Here is an 18,624-nt window from a genome sequence, read left to right as displayed (position 1 = left end):
ATTTTAGACTTCGTCCTTGAAGTCTGCTGCTCAATCCTGAAACAGCTCGGGGTAATGCTCCATCATTTCTTCCACCGGCTCCCAAGTCCATACCGAACCCTTTCGATGCTGCCATTGCACCTTCACTAATTCCACCCTCTTGTTCCTCAGATCCTTCGACTTCCGGTCGAGGATCGCGACTGGGCGCTCAATGTAATTCAGACTGTCATCAACCTGTATATCCTCTAGCGGCACCACCGCTGAATCATCCACTAGGCACTTCCGCAGCTGGTAGACATGGAAGGTGTTGTGGATCTGACTGAGCTCGGCTGGCAGATCCAGCCTATATGCCACTTGCCCACTCGGGCTACAACCCTGAACGAACCAATGAATCTCGAGCCCAACTTGCCCCGCTTCCTGAATCGAATCACGCCCTTCCAAGGCGACACTTTCAGAAGAACCATATCCCCGACCTGGAATTCCAGGTCTGATCGACGCTTGTCGGCTTAACTTTTCTGTCGACTCTGCGCAGTCTGAAGCTTGCTTCGAACCTGCTGGATTCTCTCGGTCGTCTTGAGCACCACCTCGGTGCTCCCCATGACCCTTTGGCCAACTTCACCCTAACATATCGGGGTCCTGCACCTCCGACCGTACAACATCTCGAATGGAGGACAGTCAATACTCGCGTGGTAGCTGTTGTTGTACGAGAACTCAGCCAAGGGAAGATAAGTATCCCAGCTACCACCGAAATCTAGCACGCATGCCCGCAACATATCCTCCAAGGTCTGGATGGTCTGCTCGCTCTGACCATCCGTCTGTGGGTGAAAGGCGGTGCTAAAATGCAGACGAGTGCCCAACTCATCATGAAACTTCTTCCAAAACCTGGAAGTGAACCGCACATCTCGGTCTGATATCACTGACACTGGCACCCCGTGCCGCGCCACTATCTCCCTGATATAGATATCGGCCAACTTTTCGGCCGAGATACTCTCATGGATCGGAATAAAATGGGCGCTCTTGGTCAATCGATCCACGATGACCCAAATTGAATCTACTCCTCGCACAGTCCTGGGAAGCTTTGTGGTAAAATCCATCGTAATATCTTTCCATTTCCACAACGGGATATACAACGGATGCATCTTGATGTGCGGTATCTGATGCTCGGTCTTGACCTTCCTGCAGGTCAAACACCGCTCGACGTACCACGCCACATCCCACTTCATGCAGGGCCACCAATAGTCTAGACGAAGATCCCTATACATCTTCGTCGCCCCTGGATGAATAGAGAATCGGGATTTGTGCACCTCCTCCATCAAGATCTGGCGCACGCCTCCGTGATACGGCACCCACACCCTACGGTGTAGTGTCAATAGTCCTCGGCTATCATAATCGAAGGAGGTGTCTTGACCCACTATTCACTCACTCTTCCGATGTTCCTCCTTCATAGCCTCCTGCTGAGCTTCCCGAATCTGCTCTAACAGTGGAGTCACCACCGTCATCCTCATACACACATCCCTGATTGGTGCCGCTTTACGGCTAAGCGCATCGGCCACCACGTTGGCCTTCCCTAGGTGATAAAGGATCTTGCAGTCGTAATCCTTCACCACGTCTAACCACCGACGCTGCCTCATGTTCAGATTCGGCTGATCCATGAGGTACCTCAAACTCTTGTGGTCCGTGTAAATGGTACATCGAACCCCGTAGAGGTAATGCCGCCAAATCTTGAGGGCGAAGACCACCGCCCCCAACTCTAAATCATGCGTCGGGTAGTTCGCCTCGTGAGGCTTCAGATGCCTCGAGGCATAAGCAATGACATGCTCCCTCTGCATCAAAACTGCGCCTAAGCCCGAGATAGACGCATCACCGTATACCACAAAATCATCTACACCCTCATGCAGGGCTAAGATTGGCGCCTCGCACAATCTCTGCCTCAGAATCTCGAACGCGTCCTGCTGCTCAGGCCCCCATCGAAAGACCATGACCTTCCTAGTCAACCGTGTTAGGGGTACGGCTATCTTGGAGAAATCCTGAATGAATCTCCGATAGTAGCCTGCTAATCCTAGGAAACTCCGAATCTCGGATGGAGACTTCGGAACCTCCCATCTCATCACGGCCTCCACCTTGGCCGGGTCTACTGAAATCCCGTTCTGGTTGACGAGGTGCCCAAGAAACTGCACCTCACGCAACCAAAACTCACATTTGGAGAACTTGGCGTACAAGCTTTCCCTCCTCAAGGTCTCCAAAACCTCTCTTAGATGCTCCTCGTGCTCCTCCTACGTCTTGGAATAAACCAAGATGTCATCAATGAAAACTATCACAGACCGATCCATCATGGGTCTACACACACGGTTCATGAGGTCCATGAACGCGGCAGGAGCATTGGTGAGCCCAAACGGCATCACCACGAACTCATAATAGCCATAACGCGTCCGAAACGCGGTCTTCTGTATATCCTCCTCTCTGAACCTCATTTGATGATAACCTGAACACAAATCGATCTTGGAGAACCAAGATGCTCCCTGCAACTGATCAAAGAGGTCATCAATCCTCGGGAGTGGGTAACGGTTCTTCACTGTTACCTTATTCAGCTCCCGGTAATCTATACACATCCGATGTGACCGGTCCTTTTTCTTCACAAACAGGATCGGGGCTCCCCAGGGTGAACTGCTCGGTCGAATAAATCCCTTGTCTAGCAGCTCCTGCAGCTGCGTAGACAACTCCTGCATCTCGGGAGGAGCCAACCGATAGGGTGCCTTGGCTATCGGAGCTGCACCAGAAACTAGGTCGATCCTGAACTCTACTTGACGCTCCAGAGGTATTCCAGGAAGCTCCTCCGGGAACACATCAGCGTAGTCTCGTACCATTGGAACCTCGCTCACCGTCGCCTTACCCGCCTCCCGGGTATCCATAACGTACGCGACATATCCCGCGCAACCCTGCTGAAGGTAGCGTCTAGCTCTCGCTGCTGAACATACTGTGGGTCCACGCTGTGGCCTCTCGCCGTGGATCACCAACTCTCCCCCACTTGGGGTCCTGATCCGCACTAGCTGTTGTGCGCAATCTATCACCGCTCCATTAGGGCTCAACCAGTCCATGCCTATAATCACCTTGTTCCCTCGCAACGGAATAGGAACCAAATCCACTAAGTAGCGCTCCTCAAATAACCTTAGAACACAATCCATGAATATTGCTGATGCTCGCACCGATCGATCATTGGCAATCTCTACCTCTAAAGGGCAATCCAACATGCCCGAAGTCTCAGCAAACCTCTTGCTAAGCGCAAGGGAAACAAATGATCGGGTGGCGCCCGAGTCAAACAACACCTGAACAGGGATACCGTTCACATGGAACGATCTAACGCATACACACATAGCACATATCAATATCATAACATCATAAAAATAAGATAGAGGGAAAGAATCATACCCGTCACCACATCGGGTGCAGCGCGTGCCTCCTCGGTAGTCAGCAGAAATGCTCGGCTCCTCACCACTGGAGCCTCTGCCTTGCCCTGCCGGCCATCTGTAATCCGCAGGGTAGCTGGAGCTGGCGCCTTAACCGGCGCTGATGCTGTCAACTGGGGGCAATTGGCTTTCTTGTGGCCCCTCTAGTTCCAGTGGAAACACAACAACTCCGATGTCTGAATCACAGGTGCAGGGGCGGTACAATCCCTGCTGAAATGCCCCGTCTTGCCGTACTTATAGCAGCCCGACGATCTCAGCCTACATGCCCCCTCATGAGGCCTGCTGCATTTCTTGCAGCGGCTCGGTCCTGACTGGCCTTTCGGCCTACCAACTGGTCCCTTGGGCTTCTTCCCCGAAGCCCCTTCTGCATGTCCCTCCTCTGTCTTCCTCTTCCGGATGTCCTCCAGATCTATCTCCCTCTCCCTTGCACTGGCAATCATAGAGTCCAGGGTAGGGCAAGCTAAAAAACTGACATGCTCCCGAATATCAGCTCGTAGCATGTCATGATAGCGGGTCCTCCTCATATCCTCATCACCCGCATACTGGGGCACCAGCAACGCCCTCTCCCGGAACTTGGCGGTGATCTCCGCCACAGTCTCCGTCGTCTGTCTCATGTCTAGGAACTCCCTAGCCAGCTGCTGAAGCTCGACAGCCGGCGCAAACTCTGCCCTGAACCTGGTCACGAAGTCCGACCAGGTCATAGCCTCGACAACCGAGGCTCTGAACGAGTCACCCACGGACTCCCACCAATCCCTAGCTCGATCTCGTGAACACCCTGCTGCAAACCTCACCTTCGACCCCTCAGGGCAGAAGCTAATCATCTGTCCAGACTCAATGTCCGCAATCCATCTCCTGGCAGCTATGGGGTCCTTCGCCCCGTGAAAATCCGGCGCACCATTGCCCCTGAAGTCCTTGAAGGACAATGTGCGAGATCCCGACTAGCCAGATGCCATGTCGCTCCTGAATGCCCTGAGGCGCTCCTCCATCAACTCAACTATCCCTTCCTTGATCGACCCGAAGATAATGGGGGTCGACTCAAGGATGCCTTCGGTGATCTTTGACGCGATGAACTCGCGTAGCCCTTCATCTACTGGCTCGAAACATGATCCCGAACCCGATCCCTCTCCTGAACTGCCAAGTGCTGGCCTCGAGCATAGTACCACCATTCTGAAATACATAAACAATAATCGTTAGCGATACTGATACCTCTGGAGGGATCACACCTACTACAAGTTCCCTGGTCTTATCTTGGTCTTCCTCGGTTCGGGTACAGATCCTCTACTTTCAGTAATACGGGCCCATACTACCTTCCACATCTATCCGTACCTTCTCCAAGGACTGCCTTGACTCCACCAGGTCCCTTCCACTACCGCTGATCACTGCTATACTCATCCTAGGCTTTCCCCAGGAAAATCTCTAACTCCACCCTACCCGGTCCTCAGCTGCTGAAAGCCTCCTTGTAATGCCAATTAGTCATTACCTGAATACCGTCACATGTGGCGAGGCTCATATAATCCTTTGAGTAATAGACTCGTCCCTACAACGGTTAGACTCAAACGAGAGCTGCGCAGTAGGGCCAAATTTAGCACTCTGAGATTATTCAACCCTGATCATATGTGATGTGACGTATTCACCTAATGGCTAACTCCTATTACTCGGAGTCCCACAAAGCACATAGCAAGTAGCATTCGGACACAGGAAACTACTCAAGCAATTCTACCCTCATAACGAGAAACTGCACTAGCATACAATGCTAAGCTCATACTACCAGGCATAACCTAAACAGGCTATCCTACTGCTATCTACTCAATACTAGCATGCAGTTTTTATACACTGAAGCACATAAAGCAGGCACATAAGGCATCACTCCTAGATCCTTAGTCCTATTTTAGCATGTTGTTCTACTGAAACTGATAAATATAACATAAGCTTATATGGGTATTTTGGGGAATACTTACTTGAGCTCGGCCGGTCGCGCACATCACACACTTCGTTCCTTCTTAAAACTCTTACTTAGCTTTTTAGAAAATATTTTCTTCTTTAAAATCTTTTAATCCCTCGATTTGAGTTCAGACACCCCCGAGGGTGTGTCCGAATCCCTCAAACCAGGGCTCTGATACCAACTTGTAACGTCCTAAAAATACGAGCCAAAAATTTCATTTTTAAAGCATATACTTAGCAAATATTAAAAATAAAACGTTGACCAATCATATCATTTCGTAAAAAGTTATCGCATGTCTTGAAAAACATTTTATAAAAACATAATAATGTCAGAGTACAAATTCCTAGGAGGATCTCGTAGTTCGGAATACAAGGCATGTGTGTGATGGGCCGCTACCGCGCCAGCTCCTTCCCCTTCGAAGAAGAGGTACCTGAAACCAAAACTGAAAACCGTAAGCACGAAGCTTAGTGAGTTCCCCCATCATACCACATACCAAACAATCACATATCATACACACTGCCGGGCAATTCTGGGGTGTCCGACCTACCCGGTACGACCATTCTGGGGTGCCGACCTACCCGTGTCAAGCCGTTCTGGGGTGCTGACTACCCATGTCAAGCCATTCTGGGTGCTGACTACCCATCGGTCCTAACGACCGATCATTGGGGACTATTTCACCCCCTACTGCTACTATCACATATATCATAACATAACATATTATCAGACATATCTGGGGTGTCCGATCTACCCTTCGGTCCTAACGACCGAACTTGGGGACTATTCCCCTCCTACTACCACTATCGCATATAGCACATCATGCCATCATATAAACATATCAAGTAGTAGCCAACCTAGATGATATCACAAAGACAATCATCTAACATACAACTCCTATTGGTGGGCCGACATTGTGGCCGTAGACCCACCGCTACTGGAAGGTAACTCACCTCAAAGTAGCTGTTGATCGGTGTGGGAACTGACTGTCTTCTGTTGCTGCTGCTCCGGAAATCCTCCGCTATAATTCCCACAAAACACTCAGTCAAATACTGCTAACCAACCTCAGGGTAAAATGACCATTTACCCCTAACCAAACCAAGAGTCAAAAGTCAAAGTCAACTGCCAGTTTACCCGACTCGCCAAGTCCCTATCCCTTTGTCTGACCATAATCCTGTCTCTACTCGTCGAGTTAGGCATTGACTCGACGAGTTTTCATTCTAAACCAAAGTCCAATAGTCCTTCATCCTACTCGCCGAGTTGTATGAACAACTCGTCGAGTTCATCTTCATCCAAAGAACACTCTATGCTGAGACTCGCCGAGTTGTATGAACAACTCGCTGAGTCTGTTCTTGAGGCAAGAAGATTGCCTTGAACTCGTCGAGTCATGTGTAACGACCCAATTTTTTTACGACCAAAAATTTTGTTTTAAAAACATTACTTAGCAAATATTAATAACTAAAAACATTGTCTGATCAAATCATAACACCAAGTGAACCATGTCTAAAAGCCAATTCATACATTCAATCAAATATCAGAGTACAAATCCCAGTGAAGCTCGTAAATGCGGAAACCGGAGAGTGTGTGTGTGACATGCCGCTACCGCGCCGACTCCTTTCCCCCAGCCGAGGAGGTACCTGAAACCAAAACTGAAAACTGTAAGCACAAAGCTTAGTGAGTTCCCCCATCGTACCACATACCATACAAACGCGTAACATACATACTGCCAAGCTATTCTGGGGTGCCTGACTACCCGGTACGGCCGTTCTGGGGTGCCGTCCTACCCGTGTCAAGCCATTCTGGGGTGCTGACTACCCATGTCAAGCCATTTTGGGGTGCTGACTACCCATGTCGAGCCATTCTGGGGTGCTGACTACCCATCGGTCTTAACAACCGACCACAGGGACTAGTCCCCTCATACTACCTTTATTGCATATAACATAACAAGCCAGCATGCAAACATATCATCATATACTGTCAGACGTATCTGGGGTGTCTGACTACCCTTCGGTCCTATCAACCGAACGTGACTACTATCACATACAACATATCATGCTAGCATATAACATATCAGGTAGTAGTAAACCTATATGATATCACAAAGACAATCATCTATCATACGTCTCCTACTGGTGGGTCGGCGTTGTGGCCTTAGACCCACTGCTACTGGAAGGGAACTCACCTCGAATAGGCTGCTGGTCTGTGTGGGAATTGGCTGTCTACTGCTGTTGCTGCTAACGTCCCTCGACTGTAATTCCCACAAAATGATCAGTCAAACAAGCTAGATGTTCTTAGGGTAAAATGACCCTTTTACCCCTCACCAAGTCAAAGACCAGGTCAAAGTCAACTTCCAGTTGACTGGACTCGCCGAGTCCAGAGAGCAACTCGCCGAGTCCATCTCTCACTGATCCGGTCCCACTCACTAGGTCCCTCTTTCACTCACTGAGTCACCCCTGACTCGCTATCCGGGACTTTGGGGCCGAATCGAGTACCAACTCGCCGAGTCCTACGAACAACTCGCCGAGTTCCTCGAGCAGGTCCTCGGCTCGCTTCCAATCCACACCAAAACACCCCATTCGAGGGTTTGGGGGTTTCGGGACTACGTTATACAGTTAATTCCGCGCACAGGTACGAAGGGTTGAGCCTTCGACGCTTAAACCCCTCGTGTTCTTTGGATGTTCATATTACTCGCCGAGTTTGAAGAACTACTCGGCGAGTTTCAGGCAATCTTCATAGAACTCGCCGAGTTTGCTCATCCAACTCGCCGAGTCGACGACCATCTTCATAGAACTCGCCGAGTTCCACCTTGGGACTCGCCGAGTCCTTCGACCCACTTCCTGAGTAGGCCAGATCTAGGACATGCAACACTTCCAGACCACAGATCCATGGTCCTAGGGTTCATTTACCACGTAAAGTTGTAAACTTTACGTGCATGCATGGCCCTATGAGCTCAAACATGCACTTCCAAGCTATACAAGAGGTCCTATGCTCATTGGGGACTTCCACTACCTCAACAACAGAGACTTTATGCTACTATGAAGTCCAAAAGGTCCATATCCGAAGTTCTTGCAGAACATTAGCCATAAACACATAGAGATTTAGGTTCTTAGGGCTTAAAACCTCTTTTCTTAGGGACAAAAAGGGGACTAACGAGGACACAGAGTAGATTCCGGATCTTCTTCCCTTCTTGCACTCTTCAATCTTCTCCTTCTTCTCCCAAGCCCCAAATCACCTTCAAAATGTTAACAATCACCCACAAGGACACAAAGGAGGCTAGGGTTTCGTTTTATAGGTCTCTGGGAGTGCTAAGGGAAGTGGAGGCTAGGTTAGATCGATTAAATAGGGTGCAAACACCCGGGTTAGGGTTTAAGTCCAAACAGGGTCTACTCGCCGAGTCCATCGGACCTACTCGCCGAGTAGACCGAGTAGATCCCGCGTCTAGTCCCGCTTCTACTCAGCGAGTCAATCCCTTAACTCGCTGAGTCCAAGGCTAATTATGCAAAATAAAGAGATTTAATAACCACGAATACATACCAGGAATCAGGAGCTACATCATGGCATTGACTCGCCGAGTTACTTCATGAGTGAGTCTGGCTTCCGACCCACTGAGTCACACCCCATGACTCACTACTCCAACCCGCAAACACGAAAAAAGGGAAAACTCGGGGACTCGCGACTCGACTCGCCGAGTCTGTCGCATGCAAATACTATATACTCGATTTTGCTTGAATCCAGCTCGTGCCATTCATAGATCTGGGTTCCTAGGGCTTGATTAACACGTAAAGTTTCCAACTTTACGTGTAAATAAACACCAATGAAGGTTTTAGGGCTCAAAATGCACTAAAAGGGGTAGATCTAGGGCTTTCATGCAATATGGCTCCATAAAGGCAGTAGATCTGAGCTCCTGGAGCTCAATCATGCCTAGATCTAAAGGTTAATCGACTTATTACAAATCCTAAATCATACCCAAGCTTGGAAATGGCTCAAAGAGGACTTTAATTGAGCTATAAGGGACTACAAGCATGAAAACAGAGGGAAACTGAGTTATACCTCAAGGGAATCACTTGAAATAACACCAAGATGTCTGGCCTCCTTCTTCTCTTCTTGATCTACTCTTCTCTTCTCTCAAAATCTTCAAGAAACACACCAAAACACTTCAATATCACAAGGAACAAGGGTTGGACGATATAGGGAGCTCTGAGGGTGAAGGGGGCGAGGTTGGGGCGCATAAGATGGCTTAAATAGGGTGCAAACCCTTGAAATTTAGGGTTTCATCAGACAACGGGGACTCACCGAGTTTCCAACTTAAACGTGTTCCAAATCCCGTCTCTACTTGGCAAGTCGGGCCTACAACTCGCCGAGTCCAAGGCTGAAAATGCAAAACACTTAGATAAATTTTACATACCAGGAACCAGGTGCAATAACAGGTAAAGATCTTGTGTATAATACAAGTGTATATACTATCCTTATGTAGTGATTGTGTGGATCTGGTGATATATGTGTCCCTTATACATCCCCGCAAGATGGTGGATCTATCGGATACACCAATCTTGGATCGATTTCGAAAATATGGAGATTTCGACGATGGTTTAGTGAGCATATCAACAAGCTGGTCATGAGAGTTGATATGACGAACACGACGAACCCAAATGAGACCTGAGACTTGTTCTTGTACAAAATGATAGTCCATAACAACGTGGTGAAGTGGATTAGCACACACATATGTAGTGCCAGTAAAGGTTAATCGACTTATTACAGATCCTAAGTCATGCAATATGGCTCCATAAAGGCAGTAGATCCGAGCTCCTGGAGCTCAATCATGCCTAGATCTAAAGGTTAATCGACTTATTACAGATCCTAAATCATACCCAAGCTTGGAAATGGCTCAAAGAGGACTTTAATGGAGCTATAAGGGAATACAAGCATGAAAACAGAGGGAAACTGAGTTATACCTCAAGGGAATCACTTGAAATAACACCAAGATGTCTGGCCTCCTTCTTCTCTTCTTGATCTACTTTTCTCTTCTCTCAAAATCTTCAAGAAACACACCAAAACACTTCAATCTCACAAGGAACAAGGGTTGGACGATATAGGGAGCTCTAAGGGTGAAGGGCGCTAGGTTGGGGCGCATAAGATGGCTTAAATAGGGTGCAAACCCTTGAAATTTAGGGTTTCATCAGACAACGGGGACTCACCGAGTCCAGAATATGGACTCGCCGAGTCCCCAACTTAAACGTGTTCCAAATCCCGTCTCTACTCAGCGAGTCGGGCCTACAACTCGCCGAGTCCAAGGCTGAAAATGCAAAACGCTTAGATAAATTTTACATACCAGGAACCAGGTGCTACAAATCTCCCCCACTTATTTTAGACTTCGTCCTTGAAGTCTGCTGCTCACACATCCTCACGACACATGACATGTTTTTGCAGTGGATCAACGTGGACCCCTTCTAGAAGCACGCGTCTCGCATATGCGTGCGTGACACAAAACATGAATTTTGTAAATTCCGTAACTTCTTCATACTACATCCTTTTTTAATGTTCTTTATATTCGTGTGTACCTATTGACGAGATCTACAAATTTCATTTAGTGTTGGCTAATTCTCACTTTATTTTTAAAGTTATATTTTTTAAGGACTTAGACTGTTAAAACTTATATAAAAATCATAACTTTTCCATACATCATCCGTTGTAGGCTGTCTTTCTATCAACGAGATTGTATCTATGAGATCTTCAACTCTCGTTTAGATTGTTTCGGCTAAAAATCAACTGATTTCTATTTTGATTTTTGTGTCACACACTGCTGCACTGAAACTTCTAAAAATCATAACTTCCTCATACGAAGTTAGATTTAGACGTTCTTTATATGCACACTCTCGCTTTTACGACTACTATAATTTTCGTTTAGATTACTTAGGCTAATAAGCAATTTATCTCTAATTCATATTTTGCTACGCACTTTTACATATAAGGATGAATGCAAAACTTTGAATAATCTTAAATTCTTTATACGAAGTCAAATTCAAGTGTTATATATATATATATATATATATATATATACACACACACACACACACATAAATCATATTGATGTCTTTTATATGTTTTTGATGATTATTTCAGCTCAAAAGTAATATATTTCTACTTCGTATTTCATAATAATTGCTTAATATTATAATCTACAGAAGTAGTAAAAATGGGGTGTTACAAAGAGCTTGAGAACTTTGATTGAAGGATATCCAAACTTGTGATGCCAGAGGAGAAGAGACTCAGTGGAATGTTTAGTGGGGTTTATTTGTGAAAAATAATGAAAGGAGTTGATAGCGGCATAATAGACGTCATTGACATTTATTCCCCGCATTAGATGCGTCGTTGTGCGAACATCCTTAACCACAAAATGATAGGAAAAAAATTCAACTGAAACATTGTTATATCGAGAAAGTTTTGCTACGGAGATGAGATTATTTCGTAATTGAAGAACATCACGAATATTATCTAGACTTAGGGATCGATAATGAGTTGAGAGGGAAGTGTGACCAGTGTGAGAGATAGGTAAATGTTTAGCATTTCCTAACATGATTTTATATGGCCCTATAAACTCTGATAGGGTGTGGAATTAAGACCGGGCGAATGTTATATGGTGAGAGGCTCCACTATCAAACATCCATGGTGGGTTTGGCAAATATCAAGCAGCCATTGAGTAGTTGACCACTACATTGGATTGTGAAGTGGATGAAATTGTGATGTTGTTTTGACGAAGGAATCAGACCAATTTTCTACAGTCTTTAGTCTCGTGTCCTAGAATATTACAAAAATGAAAAAATAAAGAGTTACGGGTATCACAGGAATTTGAATTGGAGTTAAACCCATTGAATTGGGTTTTGTTATTGCTTCGCCCAAAGGAAGTGGGCCGATTGTTGTTTTGTACGTCATGACCCAAGCATCCGGTGAAGCGAGACGACTATTTCTGTGTGAAATTGACAGTAATGATGGTGGGTGCTGAAGGAATTTCATTCAAGGACAGTTTATAGTCAACAAGCTTAATGAAGAGATTTGAAAATGTGAGCGTTGTGTCTCTGACTTTGAGAGCAGCAGTGATGTGTTTGTAATAATCCCCTAATTAGGTTAGGATGTAGACGATTAGGTCTTCTTCATCAATTGGAGCTTGTGCAAAGGCTAATTCATCAACAAGACCTTTCATCTCATGGAGAAATCCGACCATCGATTTTGAGCCTTTAGGGTTCTTTCCAAGTTTTAACTTTAGAGAGATGACGCGAGATCAAGAAACCCTAGCATAAATTGTGGTTAAACATTTAGAAGTCTGATACGCAGTCTCTGCGGAGGAGACAATCAGTTGAATTGTGTCAGGGCAGCTTCCTAGGAGAGCACCAAGAAGAATTTGATCCTAGCGTGATAGCACCAAGAAGAATTTGATCCTGGCGTGATACCATGTTTGATAGAGTGGATCGGGTTTTCCATCAATGGGTTTTGGTGGTGGTTCAACTAAATCATTGATGTATTTGTCAAGGTCAAGACATATGAGTATGGATATGACCTGTTTTCTCCAGACATGGAATTTTGATGATGTGTGTTTGATGGGGAAATAGGCATGTGTGGTAATTTCGACTATAAACATGTTTGAGAGATGGTTGCAAAATTTTGGATCGTGAAGGCTTAGAGGAGTAAGAAGGATCTGATACCATATAAAGGTTAGAGAGATTGTTGATTTTGAGTACACATTATTACATTCTCTGTGAAGCTATTTATAGGCAAAGTACATCAAGGTAATAGAGATATTACATGAATTAACATAGTGATTATAGGAACTATAACAGGTAAAGATATTGTGTACACTATAAGTCTATATATTTTCCTTATGTAGTGATTGTGCGGACCCGGTGATATATGTGTCCCTTATACAAGCCTATAGTTACTTCAGTGCATATGTTGTTGTCAAATATTACTGATTTTCAACAACTTGTTGGTAAGTTGATTTACTTGACAAGAAAAAAGACCTAATGTATCTTTTTCTATACAAAAAATAAGCTAATCCATGCATAGTCCTAGGAGTTCTTATTTAAATTTGGCTCTTCGTATGCTGAGATATCTTAAAGGAAATCCAGAAAAAGGGATTTGTATTTCAAAAGTGGGTGATTTGCGTCTTAAAGCATTTGTTGATGTGACTCGTGTAAATATCTTAGCTCTTGAATATTGTGGTTTTCTTTGAATTAAATAGTTTCTTTGAAAAGTAAAAAACAAAGTATTGATTTAGGGTTTATGAGTTGTTACTTGTGAGATACATTGGGTCATCAAAAATTATTTGGTGATTTAAAGTTTAAAAATGTTAAACATGCTGAAATATTTTGTGATAATAGCTAGCGTTGCTATTAAATTGACATTAAATCTTCTTTATTTTGTGATAATAGCTAGCATTGCTATTAAATTGACATTAAATCTTCTTTTTTATGAACGAACAAAACATTTAAAAATTGATCTTCATTTTGTTACATGTGAAGATACTTTGTGTCATCAAGTTACTTGGTGATATAAAGTTTAAAAATGTTAAACACCTATTGAAATGTTTTGAGACAATAACTCATGGTAGTAAATGGTTATTAAATCCTCTTTTTAATGAGCAAACAAAAATATTTGGAAATTGATCTTCATTTGTTCAAGAAAAAGTTGTAAAATGATCGGTTAAACTTCTTAAAATTGAAGTTTGGAGCAACGAGTTGTATATTTTTACTAAACCTTTGTTACAAAAGCAACGCAATTAATTGATCCGTTCCAAAGTTAGGATTACGGAACATGTTAAAATTGTTAAATATATCTTAATAGTTCCATATCCTAACTTTAAAAAGTATGAATTTAATTACATCGGTATTTAACTTGGCTTGTTTGCATGAAGGGGTAATCTGCGACTTTGGATATCTTTAGATCAAAGAGGTTACACTGGTCTAAAGTGGAAAGATGTAGGTCGTAGGAGGGTAGAAACTCACATGTTGGTGAAGTTGAAGGTTCAATGTGGAAATGTCCCAGGTATAAAAAACAATGTATTAAATAGTATGCTTATTGTTCAAAAGAGTTTTACAAGCTTAAATAACACATCTCAAACGCATATCATTTACTTGATTTATAGCAGAAACAATGTTTGGTATGGATCGGTATTTGGAGATCTAGTGATCATCATTTCAAGCGCTCAACGACTAATATTGTTTCGTGTTGCTAGTTGTATTAAAAAATATCATGACAATGTCAAAACTGTAATAATCTGGATTCTGTCAAACGTGAGTTATATCTGGAAAAAGTGAAAAATAAATTTGAATTATTTAGTATACAAAAGAATAAAAGTTAAAGCTATCACCAATCACTTTTGTAAATGGGAAAATAAATAGAACTGGAGAAGCTCATAATAGCAATTAGCAGCCAAGCAAAAGCCTGCTTTTATAAGCACGAAAATATACAAAATAAAAAATTAACGGTTTAAACGTTAAAGACGAAATGCTAATTGAAAAAACGCCGTTGCCGGGGATCGAACCCGGGTCACCCGCGTGACAGGCGGGAATACTTACCACTATACTACAACGACATCTTGTCTACGTTTTTCTAATTATGTTATACAAAGGCAAGTTAGTCTTAATATTAAGTTATGAACTGCAAAAGACACAGAACTGTTCAGAAATTCGTGTTTCAAACGATGTAACAATAAAATATGAAGATGGCGGTTAAGAATAAGTGAGTTTTTGGTTTCTCAAGAGTGCGAATGTAGGAAATTTTATATATTTCACTTATCACTAACATCTTTTTAGTTTTTTATATTTATGAGGGAGGAGGGAGTCGTTCCATTGAACCCACCGAACCCACTGAACCCACTGCCACATTAGCTTTTCTCTTTGATTTTTCTTCATCTTTCCGAACCCACAACACACGGAAATCCTATTTTTTTCAACCCACTCAATTAAAAAAAATATATAAAATAATCAAGGTAAAATCTTAATTAGCAATAGAGTTACCGCCGGTACCACTTCCTCTTCGACGGGTTGTTTAATTGGTTTCATGAACCCACTTCATCCTCTCTCTCTACTTTCCCTCTCTCATTTTCTCTTGTACCATATGTTTTAAGACTTGTACTTTAATTGTTTAGTATTTTTTTTTATTATTGAGTTGGTTGAAAAAGATAGGATTTCCGTGTGTTGTGGGTTCAGAAAGATGAAGAAAAAATCAAAGAGAAAAACTGATGTGACAGTGGGTTCAGTGAGTTCAGTGGGAACGACTCCCTCCTCCCTGATGGGATTTATAGAAATTTAGAAACTGTACCTTGTTTTTGTGATATTATCATTTATATATAGTGTAGTGTTTTGCATCAATTGATAATACTAGCTTTCCAGTTAATATGATATGTTTTTAGGAAGTAGCGAATCTAGAACCCAAAACCACGTGGTTTCTTATGTAAGTGAAACCGAAAAAATAAGAGAGTAAATAATACTAGTGACAGGCTAGTGCCTGGAGGAGGGGCGGTGTTGGGCCGGTAGTGATGGTCGGACAGCGAACGACAGATGGGTGGAAGCGATCATCAGGATGACATCGTATGATGCTTCAAGGATGTTGATCAATATTGCCTCAACCTAAGCGACGTTTCATATTTCAAGCATTTTTTTTGCTATTTTATCCTTTTTTGTTTAATTTTAAATGGACTGGACTTCTGTCTAGTTATTACATTGTAAGTGGATCGAAGCATTGAGCTATTTTAAGTGGATTGAAATATAAAATATAGGGTTTATACACTTTGATCCATTTTTTTTTAGCAAATTTTATAAGGTAGGTCCTTGAAAATTTATTAGGTAGTTCCCCATTTTTTATGCACAATTTATACTATTTTAAAAAAAAAATAGGTGGGTCCTAGGACCACCTTCACAAAGCATAGATACGCCTCTATAATTTTAGGTAAATACTAATGGTTCTTTCTTGATTCCACAATTAAGTGGGTGTTTAGGTTACTAATTCAAACAACTTGTCTGTTTTTTTTTTTTTTTTTAATGTTTTCATTGCAAGAATCAAGAGTGTTTTTTAGGTTGTGTTGAATAAAAACAAAATGTAGAAAAAATTGTTTTAATTAGTTTATATGGTATCAAAATGCAAAAACCAGTAAGTTGTTTGTAATGTTTAATAAATTCTGATTATACATATAAAATAAAATGACAAAATATGACAACAGTCAAAAGGTAAATTAATATGTATGTCGCCGGTTATGAAAAAGAAAACGGGATTAGATCGATATGGTTTCTTAGGGTTAAAACGATTGTAAAAATATAATCTAGTTTCTATGTGCAATAAACATGTTCAATTAAGTTAATAATAAACAACTTATCAAAAAAGCTTTATCAAGTCAATATACAATTTATTTTATTTTGATCAAAATATTTATTATATTATCAAACTGTAGTATGTTAATAAACGTCTTAACTCATATTGTGGAATCATATTATCTTCATATATACTAGACGTATACCTACGTGTTGCGTAGGAAATCAACTATATGCTTAAAATTTGTTATAATTTACAATTTTATATATGTTGTTTTAGCCATTTTGCATATATAAGCTTAGTGAAACTGGAACCAACGGTTCCTAGAATGTTAAAACCGGTCCCGAAACAGGTTACATGTTTAATAATTCAAAACCGCTTTCGAAATCGTTGGTACTAGTTTCGATTCTAGGTATCGGGCCCATAATAGTCTTCAGAATCTTGGGTGTGTTTGGTTTTAGAACCGGAACCGAAATAACCAAGAACCAAAAATGAAAATTTCTGGTTCAACTTTCGGTACGGAACTGGTTATATTGAGTTTGAAAGCGGTTAAGACCGAAAAATCTGTCATCAATCAGAAATGGAAATAATCGTCAATCGAGTTTGGAACCGAAAATAACCAAAAAAAAAGAGTTTTTGCTACAAAAAATTATGTAAAGGGGCTGTTTGATACTTTTTTTTTAAACTCCAGAGATTATTTATGTAAAATTTGAATGCAGAGGAAGTAAATTGCAATGGGTTATTAGTCAATACTCTATACCCATTTCCTTAAAACAAATGACTTCAAATGTAGAAGAAGCAAATTGTAGTTATTAGTCAATACTCGATACATATTTTCCTTAAAACAAATGACTTCAAATGCAGAGGAAGTAAATTGTACTGTATTATTGGTTATCGATGATCATATCATCATCCTTAGGATAAATAGAAAATGATACATCTACGAAATGAAGAACCTATTTACTCAATGCTCCAACTAATTATATGATTATATAATCTTTTAGATTACAACAATGTAAATATAAATGCAGTCAAATACATGCATGCATATTTGTATTTGGAACATTAAAATGTCACCCAAAAAAGAAACCACTTGAAAAGAAATGGTTATAAGTAACAAATACATATTGCCAACAAAATCTTAGAGAATTTATCTCAAAATATAGGACACAAATAAAATCCAAACTATTGGCCAAGTTATGTTTTGTAAGTTTGTTAACTTATCAATGCCTATGTTAAAAATAAGAAATCGTTCATTGTACAATAATTTTATAAGTCTTTAGTAATAGAGCTTTGTAAGGTTGCTAACTTTTGAACTTCGAGTTCTGATTCTTGAAAATGGTATACATGATACCTGGTAAGACTGAAACCGACAACGAAATAGAGGGGTATTTAAAATTGATAACCGGACCATTTAAGCCTATTTTGTACCAACCCGTTCCGATTCGTTTTTCAGTCAAAATGCTCATCTCTTCACCATATTGTCATGCCATAAGGAGTTAAATATTAACAAAAATAATAATAACAAATTAACAATTGATGTGTAACATCCTGTTTTAAGAAGTTTTTTAATTTTGGATTTTCGGGCTATAAATGGATTGAGTAAAGGCCTTGGGCTTCAATGGAATGGGCTTTACACCTTGATGGATGATGATAATGTTGGTTAAGTGATTGAAGTCTTCGATTTGTGCTTGGAAGAAAAAGGGTAAAAAGGGAAAAGTTAATTGTTTGGCGTCTTGCATGGATTATGGTTTTTGGATCGACATGTTTGAAGCCAAAAGTAACTAGATAGAAGTGTGGGGCTCGTCAATACCTTTTCTTGGATATAAAGATCGTTGAGAACAAGTTGAAACGAAGAAGTTATGGTTGTTTTAAGTAGAGGTGGGTTTGGGTGAAGAGTCGTGGCCACAGCGTGGGGATCAGTCAGACCCAAGCCCGTGATTT

General features: G+C 42.0%; 1 non-coding gene across 1 annotated transcript; it reads right to left on the bottom strand.

The window, feature by feature from the left end:
* Positions 1–14,893: 14,893 nt before the first annotated feature.
* TRNAD-GUC (transfer RNA aspartic acid (anticodon GUC)) lies at positions 14,894–14,965 on the bottom strand. Its single transcript has one exon. It is a non-coding gene; the product is annotated as a tRNA-Asp (tRNA).
* Between the last annotated feature and the right edge of the window lie 3,659 nt (positions 14,966–18,624).

The sequence above is a fragment of the Lactuca serriola genome, chromosome 3, assembly GCF_051521515.1.
Source record: "Lactuca serriola cultivar US96UC23 chromosome 3, Lser_US96UC23_V15, whole genome shotgun sequence".
NCBI lineage: Eukaryota > Viridiplantae > Streptophyta > Magnoliopsida > Asterales > Asteraceae > Lactuca > Lactuca serriola.
The sequence above is the reverse complement of the archived record's forward strand: the minus strand, read 5'-3'. Positions and strand labels throughout refer to the sequence as shown.